This window comes from Salmo trutta, chromosome 18 (assembly GCF_901001165.1).
Source record: "Salmo trutta chromosome 18, fSalTru1.1, whole genome shotgun sequence".
Classification (NCBI taxonomy): Eukaryota; Metazoa; Chordata; class Actinopteri; order Salmoniformes; family Salmonidae; genus Salmo; species Salmo trutta.
This window is the reverse complement of record NC_042974.1, coordinates 31738113-31748513: the sequence shown is the minus strand read 5'-3', so window position 1 is coordinate 31748513 and position 10401 is coordinate 31738113.

Genomic DNA, 10401 nt, shown 5'->3' with positions numbered 1-10401 from the left:
ATCAATATTTCAATATTTTATTTGGACGGGCAAAGAGGTACGGTAGGGCGGGCCAAGCCCCCAAGGCACATGCATAACCCCGGACCTGGGCGTTTCGAAATGCAAACAGCCAAGGTCATGCACGAGGACAGAGGCTGAGAGCAATTGGTATTTATCAATGGTTATCTCCTACCGGTGTGTGTATGACACTCGTAGGATTGTTGGATAAATAACACTTTTTCTGTGGGTATGACCATTCTAAATTCCATTTGTAAGTACTGTTCAAACAATCCAGTAAATGTCCAGTAGGATGAGTTAAGATGGAGTGTCACCTTGTTAAAGTCCAAAATCAGAAGTCTCGTCATAGGCTCTTTTTCCATTTCTCCTGAAAACCAGGACATCCGGTTGTTGGGGACTCAGCAGAGATTACAGTAGTTAGACAAATGTGACAATATCTCTAAGATACAACCGGTCCCATGACTTGAAGCAAAGAGTAAAATGTAGCAAGTTAGCAAGTCTAAGCTAATCAGAGCAAGCTAGCTAGCTAAGCATTTAGCAACCACGTATCTACTCATGTTGAATAAAGAAATAGAGCTAGCTAGCTAGCTAGGTGTCAAATATACAAGCAAGTCAGGTAACATTTGCTTTATTTAAATGTTAAGTTGAATAAGCTATATGACCTTAAAAAAATGGGGATGGACAGTTAAGCTGCCCCAGGGGCAGCAACATAAAAGGCTAAGCTAAACAGAGCTAGTTGGCTAACAGATAGCAAACTCTTTCTAATGTTGAGTCATAATAGAGCTAGCTAGCTAGATAGGTCTCAAAAATACCATTAAATCAGATCCCACTTACGTTAGCAAAATATTTAGTAGAATAAGCTATATACACTTACAAATTGGAATGGACTATTATGCTTCCCTGGGGGCAGAAACATAAAATGCTAAGCTAAATGCAGAGAGCTACGTCATACTAATGTTGAATTATAAAATAGAAATAGCTTGCAAGTTAGATCTCAAATCTGCCAGTAGGTCAGTTAACATTTATACTTTTTTTTACTTTACTTTAATAAGCGATATAAAAATAAAAAAACTGACTGTTTATGCAGAAATGTTAGTTAGGGTCAAGATCACTTGAGGCCATTAGGGCAGACATCAAGCACAAAAGTACATTTTTAAAAGTCTTAACTGACATTGGGGAAGCCATTTTAATGCACTGTTTAAGTTAGGGATAGGGGGCAGTATTTTCACGGCCGGATAAAAAATGTACCCGATTTAATCTGGTTACTACTCCTGCCCAGAAACTAGAATATGCATATAATTAATAGATTTGGATAGAAAACACTCTAAAGTTTCTAAAACTGTTTGAATGGTGTCTGTGAGTATAACAGAACTCATATGGCAGGTCAAAACCTGAGAAGATTCTATACAGGAAGTGCCCTGTCTGACAATTTGTTCTCCTACTTGGGCATCTCTATCAAAAATACAGCATCTCTGCTGTAACGTGACATTTTCTAAGGCTTCCATTGGCTCTAGGAAGGCGGCAGAAAGCAGAATGATAGCTCTGCAGTCTCTGGGCGAAAAACAGCAGGGGTTTTTGTGAGTGGTTCTTCTGGGAACAATGACACTGGCGCGCGTGTCCACGAGATGACAATTTTTTTTTCTTTCACTGTTTGAACGAATACAACGTCTCCCGATTGGAATGTTATCGACATTTTTTGTCACAAAACGCGCCAGCGCGTCACCCTTCGGATAGTTACCTGAACGCACGAACAAAACGGAGCTATTTGAATATAACTATGGATTATTTCGAACCAAAACAACATTTGTTGTTGAAGTAGAAGTCCTGGGAGTGCATTCTGACGAAGAACAGCAAAGGTAATCCAATTTTTCTTATAGTAAATCTGAGTTTGGTGAGTGCCAAACTTGGTAGGTGTCAAAATAGCTAGCCGTGATGGCCGGGCTATGTACTCAGAATATTGCAAAATGTGCTTTCACCAAAAAGCTATTTTAAAATCGGACACCGCGATTGCATAAAGGAGTTCTGTATCTATAATTCTTTAAATAATTGTTATGTATTTTGTGAACGTTAATCGTGAGTAACTTAGTAAATTCACCGGAAGTTTGCGGTGGGTATGCTGGTTCTGAGCATCACATGCTAATGTAAAAAGCTGGTTTTTGATATAAATATGAACTTAATTGAACAAAACATGCATGTATTGTATAACATAATGTCCTAGGAGTGTCATCTGATGAAGATCATCAAAGGCTAGTGCTGCATTTAGCTGTGGTTTTGTTTTTTGTGACATATATCCTTGCTTTGAAAATGGCTGTGTGATTATTTTTGGGAGGGTACTCTCCTGACATAATCTAATGTTTTGCTTTCGCTGTGAAGCCTTTTTGAAATCGGACAGTGTGGTTAGATTAACGAGAGTCTTATCTTTAAAATGGTGTAAAATAGTCATATGTTTGAGAAATTGAAGTTATAGCATTTTTTAGGTGTTTGTATTTCGCGCCACGCTATACTATTGGATATTGGTGAGGCGTTCCGCTAGCGGAACGTCTGTCCCTAACAGGTTTTAAATGCTTCCACAGGGACAGTAATATTAGTTTGGGTTAAGATCACTTTGGAGCCCTAAGGTCAGACTTCAAGCACATAAGGTTATAAGAAAGTCTTTACTGCCCTCTGGCTAGCCATTGGAATGCAATGTTAAATGCTTCCCCAGTGGCAGGGTTTGTTAATTTAGGATAAGATCACTTTGGTGCCCCAAGGGCAGACTTCAAGCACAAAATTACATTTTTGTAAGTCAACTGACGTTGGGGCAGCCATGGAGTTATCTAAAATATATCCTATGCTTATCTGCACCCACATTAACATTACTGCCCCTGGAGCAGAATTTAAACAGTGCATTCCAATTTATAGTTTATTAAAAAGTGACTGCCTTTAAAAAGCAATGAATCCCTAAGAAAATGGGCATCGATATGTGTCAGAAACAGTTATTCTAGTGTCAAAATATACTACAAAGTATAAGGATAATTTTGGTCATACAGTCAGTCTTGTCTAAAACAGAGTTTGGAACATCCATGCGTCACAATGGGTAAATGAAGGTTGGGTTTCGATTTGAAGATAATATGGGTTATATGGGTTGAACAGCTGGGGTTATTTCTCTCTATCCAATAGTATAGATAGTGAAAGTCGGACCTGCCCAGCAGCTCCGACTTTGTTTACACATTTTTTAACATGAGAAATACTGCACCAAACTTAACTTAATTACATATTTCTTGAGTTATCTTAGATTTGTAGACTAGATTCTAGACTGAACCAGATCTCCCACAACACTACACCAAACAATTACCCATATATAGGACTCTCAATCAGAGGCAACGAGAAAGCACCTGCCTCCAATTGAGAGTCCAACCCCCCATTAACCTACACATAGAAATACAAAACATAGAACATAAACCAAAACCCAGAAATAATAAATCTAACACCCTACTACATACATCACCACCCCGAACCACAAACAAAATACTCTCTGCCACGTCCTGACCAAACTACAATAACAAATAACCCTGATACTGGTCAGGACGTGACAGTACCCCCCCCTAAAGGTGCAGACCCCGGATGCACCTCATAAATAATTTAAAAAAATACAAAAAAACAACAACAACAAAAAATCCCCCTAAACTAAAGGGTGGGAAGGGAGGGTGGCTGCCGTCACCGACGGCACTTGTGCTACACCCCCCCCTCCCCAACCCACCTATACAGGTGGTGGTTCTGGCTCCGGCCTACTGTCCTCCAGAATGCAGACAGACTTGCTCAGTTTCTGGCCATAGGCAGACTCCCATCGTTCCGGATCGTAGGCAGACCTCTTCCGTTCCACACTGTAGGCAGACTCATTTGATATTCAGTTAATCATATTTAGTTCCGGATCGTCAACAGACTTACTCAGTTCCGGGTTGCTGATAGACTCCCTTGGTTCCGGGTCATAGGCAGACTCACCCGGTTCTGGGTCACAGGCAGACCCCTTCGGTCCCGGGTCACAGGCAGACTCCCTTGGTTCCGGGTCGCAGGCAGTCTCCCTCGGTTCCGGACTAGACACTGTTGCCGCATACTCTGGACTGCACACTGGTGCCAGATACTCTGGACTGCACTGTTGCCGGATACTCTGGACTGCACACTGTTGCCGGATACTCTGGACTGCACACTGTTGCCGGATACTCTGGACTGCACACTGTTGTCGGATACTCTGGACTGCACACTGTTGCCGGATACTCTGGACTGCACACTGTTGCCGGATACTCTGGACTGCATACTGATGCGGGATACTCTGGACTGCACACTGTTGCCGGATACTCTGGACTGCACACTATTGCCGAACTCTCGAGGCTGGGCTGACGCACTGGAAGGCTGATGCGTGGTACTGGATGTGCCAGTCTGGGGACACGCACCTCAGGGCTAGTGCGGGGAGCGGGAACAGGCCGAGTCAGACTGGGTTGACGCACAAGAAGCCTGATGCGTGGTGCTGGTACTGGAGGTATCAGCCTAGGAACACGCACCTCAGGGCTAGTGCGGGGAGCGGGAACAGGCCGAGTCGGACTGGACTGACGCACTGGACCGTAGAGGCGTACTGGCGGTCTTGAGCGCAGAACTGCCATCGCTCTTACTGGCTGGATGCCCACTTCCCCCTGGCAAATGCGGGGCGCTGGTATTGCGAGTACCGGCCTAAAAATACTTGGCCTCACCACAGTACCCATTACCCCAAAGCACGGGACCTGTCCAGTCACTGGTTGCCCAAAAAAGGTACGGGGATTTGGCCTGGTGCTCAATCCTCGCCCAGCCAAACTACCCGTGTGCCCCCCCCAAAAAAATTATTGGGGCTGCCTCTCGGGCTTAAACGCCAGTCGTGTTCCCCTGTAGCGTTCCCTGTCTTCGCTCCACTTCCTCCATGGACCTTCTCCGGCCATAATCTCATCCCACGTCCACTTCTCATCTTGTTTTTTATTTTTAAATAAAGAGAACACCAAAATAATAAACCGAAAAACCGTACGAACAACAAAACAGTCTTGTCATGCTCACACAGGCAAAACAATCTCCCACAACACTACGCCAAACAATTACCCATATATAGGACTCTCAATCAGAGGCAACGAGAAAGCACCTGCCTCCAATTGAGAGTCCAACCCCCCATTAACCTACACATAGAAATACCACAAACCAGAAAGAACATAGAAGTACAAAACATAGAACATAAACCAAAACCCAGAAATAATAAATCTAACACCCTACTACATACATCACCACCCCGAACCACAAACAAAATACCCTCTGCCACGTCCTGACCAAACTACAATAACAAATAACCCTGATACTGGTCTGGACGTGACAGTACCCCCCCTAAAGGTGCAGACCCCGGATGCACCTCATAAATAATAAAAAAAACAACAACAACAAAAATCCCCCTAAACTAAAGGGAGGGAAGGGAGGGTGGCTGCCGTCACCGATGGCACTTGTGCTACACCCCCCCCCCTCCCCAACCCACCTATACAGGTGGTGGTTCTGGCTCTGGCCTACTGTCCTCCAGAATGCAGACAGACTTCGGGGCGACAGGTAGCCTAGTGGTTAGAGCGTGGACAAGTAACTGAAAGGTTGCAAGATCAAATCCCCAAGCTGACAAGGTAAAGAAAATCTGTCGCTCTGCCCCTGAACAAGGCAAATTGGATGCGCCCAAGCTCAATTTGGAGCGTCATAGTGAAGGGGTGTGAATAGTTAAGTAAATTCTACATTTCATTTTCAATACATATAAAAAAAATGTAAACATGTTTTCACTTTGTTGTTATGGGGTAATGTGTGTAGATGGATGAGATTTTTTCTTTTTTAATACATTTGAATGCAGGCTTTAACACAACAAAATGTGGAATACATCAAGGGGTATGAATACTTTCTGAAGGCACTGTAGCTAGCTAGCTCTATTTATTAATTCAACATGAGTAGAAGACGTTGCTAAATGCTAAGGTATCTAGCTTGCTCTGATTAGCTTAGCATGTTGCTGCTAGCTTGCTCGTGTGTGTGTGTGTGTGTGTGTGTGTGTGTGTGTGTGTGTGTGCGTGCGCGCGCGCGTGCTCGAGTGCGAGTGACAGTGCATGCGTGCGTGCCTGCGCATGTGTGCACATGTGAATAATAGCAGGAACCTATAAAAACGTTAATAATCTGTTGTAGCTCAACAGATTTTATTCTGGATCCCCATTAGCTGAGGCCAAGTGTAACAGTGTAGGTTCCGTCCCTCTCTTCGCCCCAACCTGGGCTGGAACCAGGGACCCTTGCACACATCAACAACTGACACCCACGAAGCATCGTTACCCATCACGCCACAAAAGCCGCTGCCCTTGCAACGCAAGGGGAAACCCTACTTCAAGTCTCAGAGCGAGTGACGTCACTGATTGAAACTCACTGATAACTAGCCATTTCACATCGGTTACACAAGGTCGCAGCTACTCTTCCTGGGGTCCAATCACAATTACATAATACGTAACACAACACATTACACACTACTCCACCATAACATATATACAATACAAAATCAATAATACAGCTAAAAAACAATATTCAAATGTATGTGTGTAGAGTGAGTGTTAGCATGTGTTTGCAAATGCTGTGTGTGTGCCTATGTGTGTCTCTTCACAGTCCGCACTGTTCCATAAGGTGTAGTTTCAACTGTTTTTTTTATCAGATTTTACTGCTTGAGTGAGTAAAATGATGTGGAATAAAGTTCCATGTAGTCATGGCTCAATGCAGTACTGTGCGTTTCCTGTAGTCTGTTCTGGACCTGGGGACTGTGAAGAAACCTTTGGTGGCATGTCTTGTGGGGTATTTATGGGTGTCTGTGCGCTAGTTGCTTAAACAGACAGCTTGGTAATTTCTAAATGTCAATACCTCTCACAAAGAAAAGTCCTGAGCCAGGAGAGATTGACATGCATATTATCAATGTTGGCTCTCCGTGTACATCTAAGGACCAGCAGTGATGCTCTGTTCTGGGACAATTGTAATTTGCCTACGTCCCCTGGCACTTGACCATATAACTGGGCGGTAGTCCAGGTGTGATAAAACTAGGGCCAATAGGACTTATTTTGTTGATAGCTATGTCAAGAAAGCAGAGCAGCATTTTATTACAGACAGACCTCTCCCCCATTTTAGCTACCGTTGCATCAATTTGTTTTGACCATGACAGTTACAATCTAGGGTAACACTAAGCAGTTTAATCTCCTCAACTTGCTCAAATACAATGCTTTTTGTTTTTGAAATATTTAGGACCAGCTTGTTTCTTGCCAATCATTCTGAAACTGACTGCAGCTCTTTGTTAAGTGTTTCAGTGATTTCACTTCCTGTGCTAGCTAATGTGTACAGTGTTGAGTCATCAGCATACATAGACACACAGGTTTTACTCAGTGCCAGTGGCAGGTCATTTCTGGATTAGTCACCCAATGAGCACCACTGTGTATGTGCACTGTGTATGTGCATTCGAACCCGCATCCCCAAGTAAATAACACACTCACGCCGACTGTTCAACCTTCCAAAGCAAGAAACTAGCTTGTCACTCCAGTTACTCCAGTTACTTCTCTGACTGTCCTGCAAAACCTTGAGACATTGGTATTCAGGGGAGGCAGCAATAGGATAGCGAGGACAGTAGCATTAATATGACACGGGTGTCAAGTCATTATACACCTCTTATTCATTTAATCCCCGAGTTGGTACTGTCATGTGGAAATGGAGAGCACAAATGTCATTTCATGGGTTTACCATTGCTCCATTTGATACACAGAATTATATAAATGTCGACGTACTGTACAAAGCTGTCTGCCCTTTGGGTTGTTCCATTTCAATTCAACAAGCCATGACACCAACCATCTCATATTGTTCTGAAATCGTTTCCGCCGTTAGAAACAGATAAGATCAGTATTCCTCCAACATTATTTTGTTTAAATATAATTTGATGAGAAATTAAGCTAATTGATTGCACCCGAATTGGCCATTTTAATTTATAGGATCTAATTAATTCATAGGATTTAGTTGTAATCGATCTCTCACACCAGAGTACAGTGAGGGAAGAAACTTGGGGTCTATTGAGAGTTGATGGCATTAACAATCATGAATATGGATGGTATTTGCCACAACGCATGCTAGAAAAATTAAAGACTTGTCTGCTACTGGTAAAACACTGTGATACTGCGTATTCATTGTTTACTGGCATTTAAATGTTTTACATTTTAGTCATTTAACAGACACTCTTAACCAGAGCATGACTTACAGGTGCAAAAAAGAAATAAAAGTAATTATGGATGTGGGTACATAGACCCACGAGCCACTGCAGTCCCTCATGATGATATCCGTTTTTTTTGTGGCCCCCACCCCCATCAAAGTTGCCCATCCCTCGTTCAGACAGGTTAATGACAATATCTACCTAAGGCTGTCTGAAATTACATGGCCGCCACTGAGTGATGCATTGAGTGATGCCTCTGAGTGATGCATTCACCTACACAGCTGGCCACTCTGATACAGTATGAAGCCTTTTAACTTGGCAAACAAAACCTCTGTCTCTATTGATCAAAAGAAAGAAAAAACTGAGCTGTATTGAACTGAAACCAGCTTCACACAGAATCACACTGAGTTAGAGGACAATGCAAGGCTAACAGCACATCAAAGACTGGACAAAGATAAATCATGCCAAAGAGAGAGAGAGAGACAGAGTGAGAGACAGAGAGAGAGAGAGAGAGAGAGAGCGAGCGAGAGAGAGATATCACACACTCAATGTCCTGAATCACTGCTATGATGCGCTCTGGACTAGGATTATGCTCAATCCCACAAACAAGAAGTGTGTGCATGTGGTGTGTGTTTGTGTGAGCTTATGAGTGTGTGAGAGTGAGATTGTGTGAGTATGGGCCAAGGAGCTATAGCTCTAATCTGGCAGCTCATTTGCTAACAACACACCCTACATCAGAGGGCATTATGGGATAGCTGGGCCTGAGGATGCCTCCATCCTATGATGTCATTATCAAGTATCTCTGCCAATCATACAAGATTATGCTGCAACAGGCTCACCAAAAAAGGTACATCAATGTTGCCTGTACTCCGATTCAGTAATATCAAAACTACTTCAAAATGATGTTGAAAAGACATAAAATATGTATTTTCCAGACGCTTCAATCAGGTTCATTTTCAGTTCTGAGCAAAAGTTAAAAAGGTGTATTTTCTGGATGTTGAAAATACGTATTTTCCGGACAATGAATTTTTTTTATTTACGGACGTAAAGTATAGTATAGTTCAGTAGAGTAATGTACAGCAATACAGTAGAGTACAGTAGGTTACAGTACAATACAATATAGTACATTACACTGTACTTTACTCTACTGTGCTGTACTGTACTGTACTATGCTGTGCTCTACTCTACTGTACTGTGCTGTCAAAACATGTGAAACATAGACGTTTATGTTCGAGGCTGATCCAGACAAAATCTGAACCAATTATAGATGTCTAAGTTTTGGCTAAATCAAGTCCAGACATCTGTGGATGTTGAACTCAAGGCCGGTCCGGACCGGACCAAAAAGGAACATCTGCGGACAGACCAAATTTCAACGTCTTTTCAAAGTCTAGACATTGGCGTTTAACGGTGCTCACTGGGCATGACCTTACGCACTTTACAGGGCCACATCTTAAAGCTGGAATCCTTAATGATGATTAATGCCACGTTATGCGTGATAGAACAGCAGCATATGTACTGAAATGTTTTTACCATGATGTGCAACGCTCCCCAGCTCTGCTTCGTCAACAAAATTTAAACAATGACAGCCGTGAGGCGGACAGTGGCGCTGTAACCTGCCTTAATGACTACCGACCCGTAGCACTCACGTCTGTAGCCATGAAATGCTTTGAAAGGCTGGTCATGGCTCACAACAACACCATTATCCCAGAAATCCTAGACCCACTCCAATTTGCATACCGCACCAACAGATCCACAGATGATGCAATCTCTATTGCACTCCACACTGCCCTTTCACACCTGGACAAAAGGAACACCTACGTGAGAATGCTATTCATTAACTACAGCTCAGCGTTCAACACCATAGTGCCCTCAAAGCTCATCACTAAGCTAAGGACCCTGGGACTAAACACCTCCCTCTGCAACTGGATCCTGGACTTCCTGACGGGCCGCCCCCAGGTGGTAAGGGTAGGTAACAACACATCCGCCATGCTGATCCTCAACACGGGGGCCCCTCAGGGGTGCGTGCTCAGTCCCCTCCTGTACTCCCGGTTCACTCATGACTGCACGGCCAGGCACAACTCCAACACCATCATTAAGTTTGCTGATGACACAACAACCTGATCACTGACAACTATGAGACAGTCTATAGGGAGGAGGTCAGAGACCTG